Below are 22,126 nucleotides of genomic sequence, written 5' to 3'. Positions count from 1 at the left end.
TTTACAACCTCAACTTTTTCTTCACTGTGTGGTTTTCAAATTCAAAACAGTTTCATAACACTGCTATACCTGCCTCTATTATTTTTAACAGATTAAAACAAACACTCCATAATGCTTTGATACTGGTTCATTTTTTAATCAAAGCTGAAGGCAGTACACAAACAGCAATAGCTTATGGGGAATAGATCGATTTAGTATTTATTTAGGTATGTAACCTCAATTTATTCAAGTCAAACTTTTCACCAACAGCACATCACTGTGGAGAAACAAATCAGAGATTGTGAAATAGTTAATTTTTTTAAATTCATGATTTTAAAGGAAAATTTAACTTACTTGATGATGGAGATTAAAACGTCACTTTAAAAAAAGAATAATTCACAAACAAAACAAAACAAAACAAAAACAACCACACAAAATTATCACACTTCCCTGATCAGTACAGAAGGTGAATGCATCGGATAGGAAAAAAGTTGAGACCAGCTCTGACAGCACATAGTTCTTGACTGCTTCACTGCTTCTAGGTAAGTAAGATGCACCTGCAGTGCTGCTCTTACCCGTCAAGTCAAGACTTTCCATTGTGATTTTAATGGAACATCAGAATTTCCAGCTTCTGTGATGCAGCAGGATTCTGTGAAAGACCCATAGCAAAGTGGTTAAATGGTGAGCCATGAAGGACTTTCAAACAAAGTTGACACTTTGTCCTTTCGTAAAATTATACCCCCCACAATGAATAATAGCCAAACAATCAAAATTGGGCAAATTATTAAAAATCCCTATGCTAACACTATTTAGAGAAAGCAGCCTAAAGTGTTTTTTGTCAACTTTAATTTAACAAAAAGACAGTCACTAAAATTATTCAATGGGAATTCTGAGATTAAAGTTACAGATACAAAGATTTACAGGCAAGCACTTCTCAGGTTTTTAGCTAAAATCAAGTACAGAATTGCCGGCAAATCCTCTGGAAAAACAGGATGTTAAGCTGACATCCTAACTAGATTCAAGTTATTTTAAATGACTGGCCCAACACAACCAGATAAGCTGTGGTTAGGATATTAATATCTTACCATTTATTTTTTAAATGTTTTAAAGATAATGAGTGAAGCAATAGTTTTTTTAAAAAGGTGAGGAGTAGGAGGAGACATCCACAGAGATAAAATGTTACCAAAAAAAAAATACTTTCTAGCTGAAAGTGATGAAGTAAATATAAGAAAGAGGATCAAATCAGCAAAAGGTTGTCCACAAAAATTAAATGGAATATTTTACATTAATAATACTGCAAATATAGACACATATACCTAAATTGCATCACTTTTAAGAATTAAGTTATTTCAGCTTCTATGTGAAATATAATTGTTTAGTTTCTAGGATGCTTCAATGGTAGTATACTAAATTCACACTCACCCAAGAGAGACAATTTCCTACCCCACTGCAGATTATGAGATTTCTTTACAACCAGCAGGCTATAACATACTCTAGAAACTGGGTATCACTTACTGGCTTACAGCTCTATCAATATTATTAGTCATCTTATAGCATAACTGAAGTTTTATCCCTAATCAGCCACTGTGATATGGAAGAACTTACAATAAATATCAAAAAATGTGTAATGATTCATCTGAGTAATCCTATATAGACTTAGATGATTCAATTGTCACCCAGTGCTACTGAAGAAAACGATAGCTAGAAACAACGAATAAAATATTAAATGGTCTCATGTGGCTTCATACAAGATACTACTCATTCATCCATATTTTTTAAAACAAGAGCATGGATGAAAAAATAAATCCAGATCTTTGAAGCAAAATATAAAAGACACATATGAATACTTTCAAATTAAATGACTATGTTTTTAACTAAGGAAGCATACAATTCCAAAAACCAAATGGTGGTGTGAAGTCTATTCTTAATTATCACAAAACAGGCAACTAACATTGTTAAAAATACTGTTTTAAAAAATACACTACCTCGGGGGGTGGGAGGTTGGGTTAGCCTGGTGATGGGTATTAAAGAGGGCACGTTCTGCATGGAGCACTGGGTGTTATATGCAAACAATGAATCATGGAACACTACATCAAAAACTAAAGATGTAATATATGGTGATTAACATAACATAATAAAAAAAAATACACTACCTCATATATTTAATCACATAATTTTCTTCATATAAATCCATAAAAGCCGGTACAGAAAAAAAAAAACCATTAAAATAAACAGTGCAGGGCGCCTGGGTGGCTCAGTTGGTTAAGCGACTGCCTTCGGCTCAGGTCATGATCCCGGAGTCCTGGGATCGAGTCCCACATCGGGCTCCCCCTTCTCTGTGGGGAGCCTGCTTCTCCCTCTGCCTCTGCCTGCCACTCCCCCTGCTTGTGCTCACTCTCTCTCTCTCTCTGTCAAATCAATAAATAAAATCTTTAAAAAAAATAAAATAAAATAAACAGTGCAAAGAAAAAAAAGAAACGATGTAAAATAAATGAGTAAAAATCACGAATAAGTAACCATAAAAGACTGTCAGGTAAATAAATCGGTATAAACGAAAAAAAAAATTTATATTTGCCAAAATTGGGAAAGGAGGGTCCATCATTAATTGACAGCATCGATTTAATTCTTATTCTGGCTTAAAGATTCGTTTACTTTTTCAAGAGTGAGCACATGTTATCTGAGAAATAAAATATGCTAATATATCCTATACACAGAACTTCTTTTAGGAGCTCAAAAATAAATTCTCACTAATCTTTGGGTACCCTTCTCGATTAGTTTGTTTCTATAATCAGTATATCTATATATATGTATATATATGTGTGTATATATATATATATAAAATCAGTATATTTATAATCTATCAATCTATCAATCAAAAAATGGACCATAACTATACCTTATTTTGATTACAATTCAGTAATGTATCAACTGTCATACAACTATCTCTGGATAAGTCAGGAGGGAGAGGAAGAAGGCTGACTATGCTGTGTATGCCATGGCCAAAAGGGGTTTTAAAACTCAGGGTAACAAAGAAATCTTGCTGGACTTAACTGACTAGGAAAGAGAAGCCAGAGGTCAAATTCAAGGCTGAAGATCCTGCCTGAGACAGACTCCCTTTGAGTTCTCTGAGAGCCAACCTTAGAGACTCCAGATTGTATCTGGCTCTTACAGATGCCCACATGAGTAGCTTCAGAAAAGCAGTTTCAGCGTAAGCTGCTCTGCATTACAAATACTTGACAAGGTGTTGCTATTTGCTGGAACTGGGTGGCTGTGTGATGGGTCAGAAGGACGGGGCTTGCTGGACGAGCAGGGGGAAAGGCCTCAGGCTGGGCCTGTGTTCTCCGAGTCCCACTTTGGCTTCCTCTCAACCCTCATTCTCGTCCTTAGAGCTCCCTGCCTCTTTAAGGATCCTTCTCAAGGCCTGCCCCCCCCCTCCCCGTTACACTGCCTCCCCCAGAGGACGCATACCTAGCAGGACCGATCAGGCACAGCTCAGGATTCCCCCTGAGAAACTTCATGGCAGGTGGGAGAACTATCTATTAATATCTATTATTTACCTCTTACCACAAATTGGGCATCTGACTTGGCATGTGAAAAACCTATCTTAAAGATCAGGCCTAAGCAACCACTGAAAGATCCCAGAGAAACTGGCTTTCTGGCACAGCTTACACATTGCCCCTTGGGGTGCTATGTTTTGAAAAGCCTATTATACTAAAAAAGGTGAGGTGCCACTTCTTACAACGAGACAGACTCCCAATTAGTGTTAATGTACAGTATAACATTCAAAGGCACATCACGGTAAACTCCCCTTTTAGGCCAACAGTGTGTGTTGTGTGTTTTGCACCCTGATGTCATTACTACCCGGTCAGTGCAGAAGGGACTCCAAGGCAACCATGTTGCCCACTTACATGGAGGAATATTTAATCCCCATGAATGACTGCTTTTCTGATGTTTTCATCAATTCTCCGGGTAATAGATTAAGCTTTAACTAACTCATTTTCATACATAACCTTAATTCAATCAAGCTCAATAAAAGTCATTCTGGACTGCAATTATTTGCTAAGGAACAATTACATTCAAATGAAAAAAAAAATTGTTAGGCATGATACAATGCATGGTACAGATGCCTCTCCACTTACGGCACCAGAAACAACAAAAAAAATAGCCAAACGGCTAGAAAAGGAAATAGATTTTTCCTCATCCTCCTGAAAAATAGAATACTCATGGTTTTACACCTGAACAAAACAAAATGGAGAACCCAAGAAAGCACATTTGAAAATTATTATTTTCAATGTTTGTGTTTTGAAAGAGACTACATTTCTAATCCAAGAGTCAGCATGACCTCTGAAAGCCAAAACAAGTCCAGGTCACAAATAACAGTCTTAATACCCACTCTTGCGCTAAGTCTTTCACTGGTTTCCTCCATTTTCCCAGCGACATGTAGTCCAACCCCCATACTTTACAGTGCAGCTTCTCTTAAAAGATTTTTCCTGTCTTAAAACTACTTTTTTACATGAGTACAATTTTTATATTTTCCTCAACTCACTCTTTTATATACTACATGCTACAAATAAAACTTAAATACAAACTCCAAGCTCTTACTTCTGTGGGATATAGCATATGTGTAGTCTAGCCTTCCGTGTCCTGTGTGTGCCTAAGGCCTCCCACCCACTCCACTCCACTGTACATCCCTTTAGTCTCCTCAGTAGCGGCATCAGGCACATTATTCAATAGTACAGTACTGAAAAGGCATACCAGCTGTTTTGCAATTTTGGCCAATGAATTCCCCACCTCAGGTCACTGTGGCCCACACCACAGGCCAAGGATGCTTTTCCTAGAAATAATAAGCTGATAGTCTGACTTCCAGTTAAGTCACTTCACGAAATAAAATTTTTTCATACGAACAAAGATAACTGCAGAGAGATATATACTTATAAAGACACACACATACACATAGACGTGTACACATACACACACATATAGACGCTTTTTAACAAGTGCTGTCTTTATTCATACATTATATTGCCAACACTTTTGTTAAAACCTTTATACTTGAAGCTTAAACCACAGCTATTTCACAGGCATTCTGGCCAGGCACCAATCTTTAACAGATACTACAAGTGTCAGCTACACTGAAAATGGAAATCTCTTAAAAGAAAATCCAAATCCAAAGTACCTCTTTGTCACCTTCCCACCCCCACCCTTGCATTTCCTCAGGACCCAGAGCCTTTCGGTTAAGACATCTTAAACACAGTAATAAAGGCATAACAAGAGCTCGCTAGATATCTAACAGTACACCAAAGTAACTTCTAAGTCATTACAGTTGGACTTCCCAGTCAGCTGTTAGAAAACACTAGCAGGCAGAGACCAAAAATTCTAGCAATCATTGTTTAACATGGACCTCTTATAATAGCAAGATGAAAGACTTGGAAATCCTCTCCCTTTCAGCACTCAAAACTGACCAATTATAAAATGATGCTTTAAAAACTACCACCCATCTATATGCCAACAGCACAGAGATGCAAATGACAGAACCTTTATACAGCTTGAGATAATGACCACCATGTATTAACACTGCAAAAGGTAGTATAAGAGTTGCTGTTTTTTAGAAGCTGATGATCTAGTTGGGTGATTACACCCTCTGTCTCACACACACGCATACATACACATTAAATAATAATAGAAATGTATGCTGAAATGGTAAGCCAAGAATTCTAAAAAGTTAGGATGCACATGGGAATCTTTATGCAGAAGATGAATAAAGCTGGAACCTCCAGCACCAGTGGAGAGAGGAGATGGAGGAGAGTGTTACGGGCACATGGGAAGAAGCATGCTAGAAGGGATAGGAAGCAGATCTGGCGGAAGTGCTGGGTTCACATCAGAAAGTGGAACATGAAATGTGGGCAAATGAGAAAGTAACACAATTTGCTCATTTTTTTTTCTCCATAGTCTCAGGGAACAGAGTATAGTTGGCGGCATGGTGTTCTGCAAAGCACAATGACCTCAGGGCCAAACCCTGCATCCACCATTTACTCCCTGTAATTGTGGGCCAATTCCTGGGACTCTCGGAGTCTCCATTCCTCACCTACAAAATGGAGATAACAATCCCTCCACCTCTAAATTTAGGTTGCCTTCAATTATTATAAGATATAAATACTAAGGGCTTGACATATAGTACGTGCTCAATAAATGTTAGTAATCTCACTAGAGTTAAAACTAAATGATAGAAAGGCATTTAACAGAGTTACATTGTGAAAGCACTGAAATCTGCCTTGAATATTCTCAGCATTTGGATGCTAAGTGAATTGCTAGTTTTTCCAGTGGGGTTTCGCTATAGATTTTGTTTTAATTTAGGTGGTTTTAACATATGTTTAACTCTGATAGTCTGAGAGCAGCCACTTTTTACTCCTACCAATTTTGAGGTACATGAGCTGATTTGATAATATGGATATTTTATTATAATGTTCATTTGCAATAAGATTGTTGTTTCAGGGACCATGGTGGAACCATGAATTTCTGCAGTTTCCTTAAGTAGAGGTGGAAAATGAGTAAGAATTAGTCCCGTCAGCTGGCTTGGCAGGGGAGCACTGAATGCCTCTTTTATTCTCTTGTGAACTACATAAATGTGCCTTTGACCTTCTCAGGCAGGGGAAATTGCACATTTAAGGCAGAAGGAGTTTCACTTCCAGGAAGAGTATAAAAACATGCTTGCCAGCAGCTACATCAGGAATACCAACAGGGAACCCCCAGGTACTTTGGGAAGATTCATTAGCTCTATCAAGCCACTGAGCACTGAGCTGGAAAATACAAGGTTAGGATAATCTCAGCCCTGTGGGATAACGTGCCTATGCTTTACGTGGGTTAGACCAAATAAAGCCTGGCCTACACACTTTAGGAATTAGTCTGAACCTTCAGGGAGGCGTTCTGTGAATAAAACCCACTAGACAAACCTCAAGACCACCTTGTCCTTTGACATAAGAAAGGGTTCCTTTCACCTGTTTTCACTTCAGCAGTAATTCACAATATATAGAAAATCACATTTACTTAAACAATTTAGTCCAAAGTCATTCGATTAAAAAAAGGAAGTTAGTCATTTGTAATTTACATTAACTTTAAATGGAAAATATCCTGTTCTGAGAGGTAAAGGTCACTGGTCTTTCCCTTTTTTCCCGAATTAATTAATTAAACTGCACAATTTAAAGAAGTATAAAAATATAACAAAATTATGTGATGTTATTAAAATGCACATTTCTGGGATGCCTGGGTGGCTCAGTCAGTTAAGCATCTGCCTTTGGCTCAGGTCATGATCCCAGAGTCCTGGGATCGAGTCCCACACTGGGCTCCTTGCTCAGAGGCAAGCCTGTTTCTCCCTCTGCCTGCCAATCCCCCTGCTTGTGCACTCTCTCTTCTCTCTCCCTCTGACAAATAAATAAATAAAATCTAAAAAAATAAAAAATAAATAAAATGCACATTTCTATTGAAATTTACATTGTGTTATTTTTTTTAAAAAAAACTGTACTATTTAAGAAAAAGTCCCTGTCCCTTTCAAGTGCCTTAATGTCTATCTAGCAAATAGCTTAGTTACAGAAAGACGCTGATCCAGATATGCTAACTGCAAGAATTGCAAGAATATTCCTGATATGAAGACACAAAGAATCTGCCCAAAAGCCACACTAAGTGTCAATACACTCTATTTGAAGTTATTTATTGACAAAGCAGTTGTTCCTGGGACACATAATACTATACAGTGATTACTTTAAATCAGAGAGATCCAAAACCTTTCCTTAGAGGGAAACTGTGAAGTCGAATTACAACATTTTCATAGCTGAAACCAAGACAAACCCAAAAAGGTTAAGTGACTGGACAAAAGGCATTCAGCTGGTTTGTGTCCAATAAATACCCCAGGTCTTCACAGTGCTTTCCCCATTCCTCCACTCTGCTAACCCTGCAGGATGTGATGTCATTCCCCACTAGAGATTCCAATAAGCCATGGAATCACAGAATGCTGGTGGCATATGAGAACTGCAGTCCACTCCATTCACCCCTTGGACCACAGCAAGCTAGAGTCAGAGCTAGGCCAGAACCCAGGGCTCCGGTTTACCATCAATAGAACAGCATGATGCTGCAGACTAGGTTACATTAGATCTTTATTCTCCCTGTGGTCCTCAGAGTAGCAACATTTACCTGGAAAAGGATCATAAAATAGGGCCTAACTTTCCACGCTCAAGGTTAGAGGGTCAGAGAATGCTTCCTGGCTCTGGAACACCTTCCCTTCCTAGTCTGAAGGCAGAGAACCACATTTTTTAGTTGTAGAAATCAGCATGCAAAATATCTCTTTGTGTTTCTAAATATCTTTATAAATACCTTGGAGTAAAAATGTTAAAGTCTGCTGACATGCGTGGAGGAAGGTAGTCTACAGGAACTCTGTACTTCCCACTCAGTTTTGTGGCAAACCTGAAACTGCCCTAAAAAAATAGTTTATTAAACTTTAAAAAATGTGAATGTCAATGCAGTTCATTCTAACAATATTAAAATTAAATACTGACTATGGGGCGCCTGGGTGGCTCAGTCAGTTAAGCATCCAACTCTTGATTTTGGCTCAGGTCATGATCTCAGGGTGCTAAGATTGAGCCCCGCCTCAAGCTCCATGCTCAGCGGGGAGTCTGCTTCTCTCCTTCTCCCTCTGCCCTTCTCTTCTGGCTCTCTCTTTTTTTTCTCTCTCTCTCTCAAATAAATAAAATCTTTAAAAAAATTGAATATTGACTAAAAATGACAATGACAGTTGAAAATATATAAACAGTAATTCTCTTTTAAATACGCTCACTCCCACCAGAAACACCTTGTACCAATTAAAATTATGCCCTCCATTAAAACTAAGCACATGCCCTACAACAACGACCTCTGTACAGCACAATGCTCCACCAGCCACTAAGCGCCAATAAATGCCCCTGCATTAGTTGCTACTACTCCTATGGTAGTCAGTATTTAAAGTAATATAAAATATTTCGTTCAAATTATGCCAATTCAAAAAAAAAAAATCGAAGAAAATATTCTCCAGATATTCCCACTGGTAGACACAAAGAAATCCTTTGTCATGAACTCCAGTACAGCAACCCTTCAGAGCTCAGCGTTCTACAACCCCAAGGGCCACCAATGACATGCAATACAAGGTGAATAGTGAACGGCATATCCTGAAGCAGCCCTAGAGACATCAGGAGTTGCCATGGTTCACAAAACTGCTAGTAAATATTTTGAAATTTTAACTCTTTTATAATTAACAAAATCAGATTTTTCAATTTTTCAAGCTAAAAAGGAAACTCACTGTCAAAGTCTTTTTTAAATGAGAAAATAATCAGCCACAAAAGCGCATTTTTCTGTACTGGCTTATGTAGATTATAATAGACATAAATGTATTTGCCCACCTAGTACACATATATCTCCCATTTTCTGGTAAAAGAAGCACTCTGATTTTTGGGAAAATAGTCCTCTATGCTCACAGACCAAGTACCTTGTGTGGGACTGATCTAATTCTACCCAAGTTTCAGGAATAGAAAGATCACCTAGGCCCACCCATCAGCTTATTCCACTTGGATGCTGTGGTTGGGTGAGAAATGGGTACGAAACCTGAATTGGGACACAATACACAAAATAACAGATGTATTACACTCTTACTAGTGCTTGAAGTGAAAGGAGAAAAGAAAGAATGGTTTATATTTTTGTTGCAATAGAGAAAAAGAACATAAAACTACTGGACCACCTATCTTCTGAAAAGAAATGAAAGGGAGCACGGATTTATTTTACGTTATTTCAAATCCTAATTTCAACAAATTAATTCCAATTTTTTGGCACATTATGACACTCAATAGATAGAGATGTTTAAATTTTCAGTCTGTACTCCTGCAACACCAATTTCTCTTTCTATTTAGATTTCCTATAAAGAAAAGATTCAGGTTTTAAAAACACTGAAAAACTGGCTAATGTTAATCTGACATCTAAAATCAATTCTAAAGGCATTTCCAATGTCTTGAAATTTGTTATGTGTGCTTTATACTTAAGTACAGAGTGGCACACAATTCATTTTCCATGCCTGAAGTTATATATTTTCTTAGACTTAGGAGGAGGGGGAAAACATAACATGGAATAGTTGGTAATACAGTGTTTTGCTTTGTGACAGTTACCATGCATAGTTCTGGGAAAAAAAAATAACCAATTCTTGAAGAATTAAAATATGACACCAAAACTATGCTGAATAGAATTTTTTAAACCGAATCTTCTTGGTAACTTGTTTTATTACTTTTATAGATAGTCATAGTCAAGAAAGAACCAAAGAGCTGGGTATCATATAATATATTGGAAATTATTTTCTTCACAAAATCTCTCATATCAGCTTATTTGACCCAGGTCTCTTTCATAAAAGTTGAACATAAATATGTGATGTGTTCACCTATGAACATATACACACAACCAAAAATCTCAACCTAAAAGTACTGAGTTCTATGGTTACTCAGATCCCAAAGAGTTTGCTATAATTTAAAAAGCAACAACACAAGTACTTATTTCCTACTTCAGAAGTAAGATAGATACAAGGAAAGCAGTATCATTTAAATGTAAATTCAGACCTAGGATATACTTTTAAACATTAGCTATATCAAGAATGCTTTTGTATTTTTCAGAAATGTCAAAAACCTGATTCAACAACACAGTTAAAACTCAACTTCAATTTGAATTGAAAAACTCTACTTTGGGGGTGAAGAGTAATAGGAAGAATAGTAATACACTGTGGATTCTGATCTGGCACGTAGTTCATAGTCTTCAATGAATCTAGTCAGCATCAAGAGTTTTGTATAATGAAGTTTGAGAAAACTTCAAGATACAGTCGTCTAAGATACAGACTTGAATAGATTTGGAATTTTATAGTTTATAGTAAAACCTGCAACAAAGTTCAACATTGCTAACAAGATAATTTTAATTAACTAGTTAGGTCCCTTTTATCCCATACTCCACTCCCATTCCCCTTCCTCCCTCCAAAGCTTACAGAGTATTTTGAATATGTGGTATTTTTACAGAGAACTGAGAATGGTACATTAGATAAACAGAGGTAGAGGAGAGGACAGGCACTATTAAAAGGGAACTCTCTTTTGAAGTTCAAATATGAGAACTCAAATAACACTTCTACTTATATTCTGAGCCATATTTCTTTCTCAGAGCAAAACAGAGTTGAAGATTCAACTCTTTTGCCCATCCCACCTTCACCACCACCCTGATCTGGGGTCACTTAACTCGCCAAAGAGGATGGTGGGAATTAGGGCAAGAAGAGAGATGGAAATGATAAGGCTAAGATAAATTTGACAATACCAACATACCATATGACACATATTTCAGGAAGACTACAAGGCAGCTGTAACCATCTAAATTTCATTGTAAGGTTCCAACAAACACCACAGTTTCTGTCCCATAAACATTTAGCTACTTGGCAAAGAGTCTCAACAAACACAAAGAACTGTTTGCTTATGTGTGACATGAATGTTTAAAATTAGAAGAAGAAAAGTACTATAGAATCGATCCTAAGCAAAATTAAAGCTGAGGTCTGGTGTCTTCCAACTTTCTTCACAAATCTCCTCTCCCCCAAAGACTCTTCACCTTACCACAGGGACTGGCGAGTTTCATTCTACCATCTTCCATATCAAAACCTGCTCTTACATGAATGACTGAGAATATTGACAATATTCACTGAGGAGTAAAATTTGCATGCTAAAAGGCATTATTAAGTTTAAGTAAAAATATCTCTATATGTGGAGTAATGAAAGTAGGTAGGTAACGTGAAAGCATGTCCACAGATTTGTAAGTAGGCTCTGCCATCTTTGTTTGTATCACTGAAAAATAACACCTGTAGTCTAAACTTAGTAGCATCAATTGCAACAAATAAAAGTCTCAAAGTAGAGAACAGGGGATGCCTACCTTAACTGAAAAGCATGTAAAATGACATATTGCAATATAAGTCAGCAGTGTGAAGTACTCAAAAAGAAATTAGACTTAGAAGAACTACACCGTTCAGCAAGAAAGGACAGGAGTCCACTCTACCCACTGTTGTCTGTTATCAGGTGAGGACAGAAAGAACTCAAAGTGCCTCTGGACCAGATCATTGCCAGATTATGGACAGGGGCTGAGCACCCTGTTGGGGGCAGAATGGCTGAAGGAAATTAGAATGTTACTCTAGAAAGGAAGAAGTGCTGTTTTCATATCCTTTTGGGGTCTCATAAGAAGAGGCAACAGATATAATTTTATAGGGTGGTTTCAGAGTTTAAAACTGTAATCAATTAACAGAGATGTTTCTAGGAGGCAGTTTGGGGTGTTCAGTATGAGAAAACACTTTCTGTCTCACTGAAGTGAGTTCCTCTTGGATATTTTTCCATCAATGGAGATGCTCAAGCAAAAACTTCAGTAGGAGTTATTGCATGGGGATTCGCACAGGGCACTGAGGGCTGATCTCTATGCCTTAGTCTAAGATCCGAGCATTCCAAGATTCTCTAGGTTTCTAAAATCAAAGCAAATGAGAGCTGGAAGCCATGAGGCTTGAAATCCATTATGCCCAGCAGTCATGGTGCCCAGCAAACAGAGCTCTACCCCCTTGCTCCAACTGCCGAATGTGCTAGTGCAATAATATAACAAAGGAAAGTTTAGTTATTTGCACTGTAAATCACAATGAATGCTAGTAGTAGTCAAACTGTTTAAACAACTAAAAATTGATCATATGCTAGTTTCTAACTAAAACACTTTTCATATAAAGATTTAATATTAATACAATTCAATTATAACCTGCTAAGTTATATGCTCATATTGTTACAATGAATTAAAACTGATTACTATAAGAAATTCAAAGTAAATGGAATGATTATCTATATTTATAGAACTGTTCTTTGGAACACAAAACACTTCATGGACATTCAAATCTATAAACAATTATTATAGTAATTAGTAATAACAAGTTTTTTTTCCATTTTTATATATTAAGAAGACAGAGCCATACTCATCAACTTCACAAATAAGAAAAAAACATTTCCAGAGTAAAAATTATCAGATGAGTAAATCATTCAACCACAAGAATTCTCTATGTGCATTTTTTAAATCATGATTTTATTAACATCCCAAAAGACTAGGCTACTAATTTAAGAGAGCAAAGAATTTGTCAGATATTCATGTTTGACAAGGGATCTTATTTTCTAATTTGTATCTTACAGATTTAGGTCCACATTTTCATTTCATTACCTTAGGAAATCTGCTTTTCAGTGTATTTTTAGCTGAACTTGCAGGGTGGAGAAGGCACTCTGGGATTGAAGATCATGAGGTTAATATTTTGGTAGGATTAACAAACCTTATAATTGACTTCCTGAGGGAGTTTGCCAGTGTTCCCTGCCAGAGGACATTCCCTTCCAGTTAAAATTCCACTGTACAGATAACTACTCTGGTACCTGCCCGGTGAGCTCTTTCTGTAACTGAACATTTTTATTGTGTGAACCCTTCTCTGAAGGCTATCCCAAACATCTAACATAAGAGCAAAACACAAACTCCCACAACCCTAACTTTTCAAATTTCATTTCCTCAGTAAAAATGAACTTTAAATAAATTATAGGTAGATATACCTAGGTACTTCCAAAAGTGAAAAGGACTAATAAACAAGTAAAAACAAGCATTTCTAAGACTTCATGAAAGGTTCCAGCTAGGATCTGTATTAGGGACACGTTAGCCAGCTCTTCACTGCCAGTGCTAATAATGGAAGGCAACTAGATTAAGTAATCTGAATACCACTTTCAATTCAGTTTGGAATTGAGCAAAGGATCTCTTCCCATAAGTGAATTTTTCTTAAAATGATAGGATATATGCAAGCATAACTTGGAAAGTTTTTAAATACTTAAAATTTTAAATAACTACTATTGATATTTATTATGATTAAAAGTAAATTTAAAATTTATAGGTACAGGTCAGATAGGTAGCAACTGGCGAGGAGGAAAAGGGTCTTTGGTAGCTAAGGAAAAATGATCTGGGATTGAAATGTCACCAGGTTGCTATGGATAATGCACAAATACCAAGCAGAAATGCAAACACTTGTAATATTTATATGCAAGAGACCCCTACTTTAAAAAAAGCCAGTGTTGGGGCGCCTGGGTGGCTCAGTCGTTAAGCGTCTGCCTTCGGTCCTGGGATCGAGCCCCGCAATGGGCTCCTTGCTCAGCAGGAAGCCTGCTTCTCCCTCACCTACTGCCCCTGCTTGTGTTCCCTCTCTCACTGTCTCTCTCTGTCAAATAAATAAATAAAATCTTTAAAAAATAAATTAATTAATTAAATAAATAAAGCCAATGTATTTAAAAACAAAATAGAACCCCCAAACTTGCCTTAAGTTAGCTTTTCCCTTCTTTTTTTTTTTTTTTAAGCTAATGCTAAGCAAGGAGAAGCGTTTTAGCCAAACATGGGAGAATAAGATTTATACTATCTATCAAACACAATTTACCTTGCTTAAAACCTAGACACCCTAAGCCAGGAGACTTAGAAACTAGTTTTTTCCCCCTAACACTTAACTTTCTCCCACTGCACAGAAATTCTATGGTGACTATCTCATTCTTTCTTTTCATCTAAATATCTTCACTATTTTCATCCAAGTGGCTTACTATCAGCACTGCCTGCCTGGGGCACTTTGTGAGGTAGATGTGATTAGGAAACAGTCAGATGCTGCTGAGTGAAATGGGGGATGAGCCCAAAAATGAGCCCAAGGGCTTAGAGGCCGGAGCAGTGACAAGGGGGTAATACCCTACTATCATGGAAAAGCTGAGTGTCCAGGTGGTTATGAGTGAGAAAGTAGTTAAACACTTTGTTCTAGTTGGCAGAGATCCAGTTTGTGCTCTTTTCTTTTACATGGAGTGTTACATGGAATAAACCAGAAAACAGTTGATCAGACAGCAGGATTTGTGAATCATCCAAATATACATAGGTTAAACCTATGGTCTAGATGAGAGAGGTCATCTGAGAATAAGGAGAACAGGGGCTCCAGGACTGAAATCTCAGGACACCCTCACAGCCTGATCTCTCAACAGTTCCTTCAGCTCAGCACTGTAAGAAGAATAAGGAAAGAAGTCTGAGAGATCATTACCCTGACCCATGACTGCCACTGTGGAGTATTTTCAGGACTTGGTGTGACCTGTTGTCAGGACCTGCTAATCCTGAAGTTTCCCACTGCCTATGCAGCATGCTACAGCCTGCCTGTAGTGTATTCTGTTCTACGACTTTTCCTTACATTTACAATCCCCCATTATTTCAAAAGATCTCCAAAAACAAAACAAAACAAAACAAAACTGCGTAGCAAAAAAAAAAAGATCTCCACACACCGAAGCATATTTCACTCAAGGAATTATGTTCCCTTGGCCAGATCATATCCTTTTATATAAATATATAATCTCTACCCACAACATGGGGCTCTAACTCACAACCCAGAGATCAAGAGTTGCATGCTCTACCGACTGAGCCAGCCAGACGCCCCTCTCCTATTTTCTATTAGAACTGGTTTAAAAGTGAAAGATACGCTGACTGCTTTGGTAGGTGACAGAAATGACAAACTCATCAGGATAGGGCCAACCCTATCTGAAAATCCAACATCACTTTCCTGCCCCCTCAACCCAGAAATGTAAGTGGTTCAGTTCAAAATAATTTAGGCAATGTCAGCCACCAAAATAATACCATGTTTGCTTGTTTCTTCAGGGTTGGGGTGGCGGGGAGAGAGTACATTCAAATATAAAGTGTAGTTGTATTTACTCTAAGATATGTGTTTAATCAGAACTTGTTAGGGGCCTCAAAAAGTTTCCACAGTGCAGCTTCCTTTTGAATTAATCACTTTCAACCCAAACAACAAAACACAAATAACATAACTTTTAAAAATGGAGATGCACAGCCACTTCCGACCCTAAACCAGTTAAGTGAGAATATTCTGTAGTGTTGATGTCAGGCATCCATAATACTGAATGCTTGCCGGGTGATTCCAAGGTGCAGCCAGGTATGAGAACAACTATGGAGATATCTATATATCTCCATATATATATATGGACTGAATAATATGTGTGTGTGTGTGTGTGTGTATATATATACACACACACACACATATATATATATATATATACACACATTTTTAAAAATATTTTAAATTTTTAAGTAATCTCTACACCCATTGTGGGGGCCAACTCATAACACCCCAAGATCAAGAGTCCCATGCTCTACTGACTGATCCGGCCAGGTACTCCTTTTTTTAAAATTTTTAAAATTTTAATTTTTTTAGGACTGAATGATATAAATTAAGCATTAAAAACTGATAGCATTTGTGAGCTCAAGTGGTTAAAGCACCAGGCTAAAACGGTCACAGGTAACAATGAATCAGACCAGTTAGACTTACTCTCTTTTATACCAAGACTGCACCTCTACCCTGACAGGCATCTTACCAATTTATTCCATACATATGAATGGATCTGTGTGAAAAACGCATTGGAAGAAAGTTTCTCACCACAAGCAATGAGCGCTGTTTTCAAATTCATGAGGCAGCAACGAGGACATACTGTGGTGTGTGTCAGTCATGCTCTATCCCATATCTTTCAGCTTAAAACACGTTTTGCAACATAGCTATTATTAAGGATGCATTCTGTGGCTACAAGAGTAGATGGGCAGAATTTCTCTACATGCCCACTAGGGTACAATCAGATATATGCTATGATTGCTATCTAAATAGATAAAATATATTAGACACTAAGCGGTATGTTTGTAGAAAAAAAAATGTAGCTCACGCCCAAAGTTAATAACATTGGTTATTGTCTTTAACATTCCAATGAGCAGTGTGAATGGGTGGTGGGCAGGACAGGTGGAGGTAGTAGGAGAGGGGTATTACCCTCTGTCAAACTGCCTCATTTGATAGTTTGACAATTTGTCACTTGGCAATTAATAAATTAATTTTGTTTTTTTAAACATCATTCCATAATGATGCTCATTGTCATGTGCATAATTAATACTAACCTGGGGACTACTACCCTTCACGATTTTTTGGTATCTTTGTCCCTATATTAATAGTTGGTCCTTATATGTAGAAATCAGTAGGGATTTATATATTCGTAGATCCTGGACAGTTTTCAAATGACCAGGTATAAAAGTTGTTTGTTTTTGTTTCATTTTGGTTTGGGTTTGTTTCCTCCTCATTAGCAATTAATTTGTAATACAGCTTCCTTTGTAAAGAGGAGGTGCTAAGGGACAAGACTACTGACTAACTGGGAAATTTAACTACTCAGTTCATCCAAAACACACAGCCTCAGCTCTGCAAGCTCAGTACAAAGAGACCCACATCTTATCAGGGGAAAAAATGCTGAACTATTCTAGAAGTTGCAGGCTTCCCTGAGTGCAGATCAAACATTTAAAAAGTAAACACTTCACAATTATAAAGAAATCAAAACACTTCTTTCAAGTGGGAAAGATCAAGGAAGTAAAATTGCTGTTTTTGAGGAACACAGTGGTTTCCTATCTAGAAGTTTTCTATACAAAAAGATAACTTTCCTCAGGTACTGATACCTGTTATAAGTGTTTCTAATTTCTTAATTTTTTAAGTTTCCATTTTACTTTAATACTGGAAAACAAACCCTGATGCTTAGATTTCAGTGCAAAACAATGTAAACTACACATCTGGACCAAAGGAATGCTAATATTAAGTATAAAAAAAATCAGTGATGACAACTCTTTTATGCCACATCTACTTTTGTTTTGGGCTCAATTTCAAAATGCCTCCTAACGTTCTGTGAATATTATTAATCACATCATAGCGCTCACAGAGATAACTGTAGTTTGCTAACCTAAATGGAAATAACCTCAATGAATCCTAAAACAAGAAGTTTCCTCATTTAAAATAGTACACGTAGGAAAGAGATTAGAAAAGAAGTATTTAATCTGTCTCAACCTTTTTGTTTACTGAGGGGCTTTCAAATGACTAGTTTTGTTATTTTGACATCACAGTTGTAAGATATTTTATTTATATTTTATTTATGTAAGATATTTTATTTATTATGTAATATATTTTATTTTCATTCCAATGTAAGAAAAAGAAGGAAGCAACACCAACACCTTATTTGTACATGCACACAATTATTCATAATCAACAACTATTTAACATCTTTGCTAAAAAATATGGAGCCCTTTATATCTTTCTGTACTGTTTAAAATTGTTACAATGAGCACCTACATCTTCAATATAATCTTTCAAAATATGGAGCCCTCCAGTGGCCAGGTATTTATTTATTACCAAGAACAACATCTGAGTTCTCTTCATGCTTTCTTTTTCACAACATTCTTGTTACATGTCATTTTCTAAATAATTTAATAAGGGTCCTCTTCAAAATAAGCCATACTTATATCATTATCAACAGTAAGATACAGTCTACTTGGAAAAGGAAAAAATATCTTGAACCTGCTTAATCTTGGAGAAAGTAGAAGTTAAATGATAATCACACACAAAAAAATGCACGTATCAGACTTGAAATACAATAGTCTTTCTCAATGATCATGTGCTAGGTGGTAATTAAATGAGTTCACTGTGGGTCAAAATGGTTGCTTATAGCATTTATCAATATTCTGGCCTCACACAGTAATTGCTACTATCACTTGATACTTAGTGAAAACCAACATGGCTTCGAAACAAGCGAACAATCACAAGAACAACCAAGACGTTCCCTATCAGTGTGCATCTCTTTTCCACAGAGACATGGACACCTTCCTCTGTATTGGGGAAACAACTAGAAACTGATTTCTACTGACCAACAGTGAAAAACACAGTAATCAAACAGGTATTGCATGGAGCACCTACAGGCGTCCAAAAGCTTCCCTCGAATAATCTCATTTAAATGTTAAAGTATTCTTATAAGATAAGGTGGTTGCCAGTCTCCACGATGGCCATCTCCTAGTAGCCCCCTGCCACACCGAAAAGGGATGACCCGTGTGACCATTAGGATACTGCAAAGATGAAAGAGAATTCTGAGGCTAGGTCATGAAAGACACTGTCAATACTGCCTTGAGCTCTCTTCGCCAGCTTGCTCTAACGGGATGCCAGCTGCAAGATCATGAGGACCTCAAGGAGTCATACGCAAAGGTCTATGTGGCGAGGCACCCCATGAAACACAATCTTGCCACCCTGCCATGATACTTCAGCCCTGGTCAAGGCTTCACATGAATGCAGCGGAAGCCGACACCTTGACTGCAGGCAGAGTCCCACAGCAAAGCCACTCCCAAATTCCTGACCCATGGAAACCTTGAGATTATAAATGTTGATTGTTTTAAATTTCATGACTGTCTGTTAACATTTCAATTAGATAACTAATACAGATGGATACTACTGTCTCCATTTTACAGAAGAGCCTGGGAGTGTAGAGGACTTTATCAGTAAGAAAAGGTGTATTTTTCTTTTTCTTGAACTATTCTACCTCTCTGTGTTACTATTTGCCATTTCCCCAAAATATTTAACCTATAATCGTCCAGATTTTCCAATCACCTATAGAGAACATTTCTTCCGGCTTTGCTTGTTAAATAGATTAACATCCCTAAACTTAAAAAAAAATTACTTCTTGACAAAAAGTAAAAGTATTATCAATTATATATGTAACCTATTGCTCAGCTTGTATTCCAAATACCTAATATGACTTATACATAAGTGAAAAAAATCCCCTTAACTTGTAACCTGTCTTTGTTGCTCAAGAAGGCTGCTAACATAGCAAATAAAGTTTGATTTAGCTGGATGCACAGTTGCACATAGTGGATAAAAAGCAGTTACTATATGCCAGGAGCTATTCTAAATGCTTTATGCTTTATGTTAACCATTTAATCCTCATAGCAACCTTATGAAGTAAGTTCTATTATCCCCATTTTACAGACATACAGAAGAAGGTTAAGGAAAGGTAAGGGAACTTTGCTGAGGTCACACATAATCAGGGGCAGAGCCAAAACTTAACCCCAGCAGTCTGGCTTCTGAGCTTATGCTCTTAACCAAGAGCCTATATGGCTCTCCTAATCTCTAATCTATTTATTTCATAAAGTTCTACAGGTAAGAGAAACACCATATGCTCTGGAATTAGAATATCTGAGTTCTAAAGCCCCTTATATCTGCATGATTTAACCTTTTAAATGTTTTTTTTTTTTTTAATCTGTTAGATGGGAATAATAAAGGTTGCATTTTTATTTTTAGGAATATTAAGAGAAAAACTGAATAAAAAACACCCCACAGTCAGGTTTTTATTAAAGCCAATGAAGCTGAAGCCTTAGGGCCCTTCACTTTCACAGCCCCATCCAAAACACTGTGCCTAATTTTGTATTCATAACTTGTATTCCTTTCCTTAAAGAGGCCTTCCAAATTGTATGACCTTCAGAATCCACAAAACCTAGATCTACCTCTTCTCTTCCCATTAATTATTTCAAGCCCAATAGATAAGCCTAATGGATTCCAGTCTGGGTCAGTGGGAGTAAATATACTACACCGTGTTGGTCTCACTAAATGTAGCTATAAAACTTGGGACAGGATGTATGTTGCAGCTACTTAAGCAGCAAAGAAATAGAGGAAGAACAGTAAATTACAAAGTACCATTTTCTCCATTCTCTCATGTGTTGGGCCCCAAGCATTTCTGTGATTGAACAGGGAGGCAGCAAACACAGAAGCCCACAGGAACAAAAACTCTGAGCAAGAGGAACCTTCATTTCTGACTGGAGGAACATTGGTCCCAAGAATGGGACCTGTTGCTTGTGTTCTCACTTTATCCTCCCACCACTTATTCCCAGACCTGGGCACAATCATGGGCATTGCACAGGAAAGCTCAATAACTAAAGCCCCAGCTTCCCAACCAGAGAACCAAAACAAAAGTGGGAGATGGCAGAGAGGAGTTCTTTAAAAGAACTCTTGGTCTCCCCCCAAACTACACATGCGTGGATCTGACCCTAAACAGCATACACAGACATTTAGAACTGAACTAACTACTGGATAGAGCACTGCTCATTTCTCAGATTAGCCACCGGGTGGCAAATAAGGACAAATCCAAAGAACACTGAAAAGGCTTTGAAAACTCAACTGACATTCACAGAGGGCTAGCTGGAATTTTACTCCTTAACTTAACTGAATCAATTGCCTATTAAAACCAAAATAGCAAGGTTTTCCATAGAATTTTTAAGAGACCTAGTGTCTCATAATAATCAAAATGGTTATGACAAAATCCAAAATTAGTCAGCATATGAACAAAGGGAAAATCTCAACTGGCATAGAAAAAGACAGCAGACAACAACTCTGGAACGATGCAGATGTTAGAATTACCTGACGAAACTTTTAAAGAAGCTTTATGAAAATGCTCCAACAAGTAAAGGCAAACACTCTTGAAAAGGATGGAAAGACAGGACTTGGAGGGGGGATATAAAATGGTACAGCTGCTCTAGGAAACAGTTTGGATATTTCTTATATAAACATGCACTTATAATATAACCATGCAATCCCACTCCAAGCAAAACTTATACTCACACACAAAGGTCTGTAAATTAATGTTTACAGTGGCTTTATTTGTAACTGCTATAAATTGGAAACAACCCAATGGGCAAATAAACTGTAATACACATACATATATATAATGAGACACCACTCAGCAAAAACAAAACAAAACAAAACAAAACAATGGGCTACTGATACGATTTGTATGAATATCAGGAATTATAGGAAGCGAGAAAAGCCAGTCTCAAAAGGTTACACACCGTATGATTCCATTTATACTAAATGTACTCAATGACAAAACTATAGTAAAGAATAAAGGAATAGTGGTTGCCAGGGTTTAGGGTTGGGAGGAGGATATGATTCCAAATAAACAGCATAAGGGAATTTTTTGAGGTGATGAAGCTTTCTAAATTTTAACACTGAACTGTATACAAAATCTATTCATGTTTTTAAATTCATGGGACTGTGCAAAAAGCCAATTTTACTTCCAGTTAATCTAAAAAGTAAAAAAAATTTAAAACCCAAAGTTTAAAAAAAAGAGAGAAAAATAAATTGTTGGCGTATTTATGATTAAAAGCATTTATAAGAGATAAGTTTTATCAATTTACTGATTTGAAAGGG

General features: G+C 37.0%; 1 protein-coding gene across 15 annotated transcripts in view; it reads right to left on the bottom strand.

Annotated features, from left to right (window-relative positions):
• BBX (BBX high mobility group box domain containing) overlaps positions 1–22,126 on the bottom strand; it is a 268,690-nt gene that overhangs the window by 159,564 nt on the left and 87,000 nt on the right. For 8 of the 15 annotated variants that reach the window (XM_032406469.1, XM_032406474.1, XM_032406468.1 and 5 more), the window contains one exon: positions 555–628. The exons of the other annotated variants lie outside the window; for them this stretch is intronic. The gene's annotated coding sequence lies outside the window, so the exon portion shown is untranslated. The remainder of the gene's footprint in view (positions 1–554; positions 629–22,126) is intronic. 15 annotated transcript variants of the gene reach the window in all.

This window comes from Phoca vitulina, unplaced genomic scaffold (assembly GCF_004348235.1).
Source record: "Phoca vitulina isolate PV1807 unplaced genomic scaffold, GSC_HSeal_1.0 scaffold8, whole genome shotgun sequence".
In the NCBI taxonomy this organism is placed as follows: Eukaryota; Metazoa; Chordata; class Mammalia; order Carnivora; family Phocidae; genus Phoca; species Phoca vitulina.
Note: the sequence above shows the minus strand (reverse complement) of the source record. Positions and strands in the feature narration are given on the sequence as shown.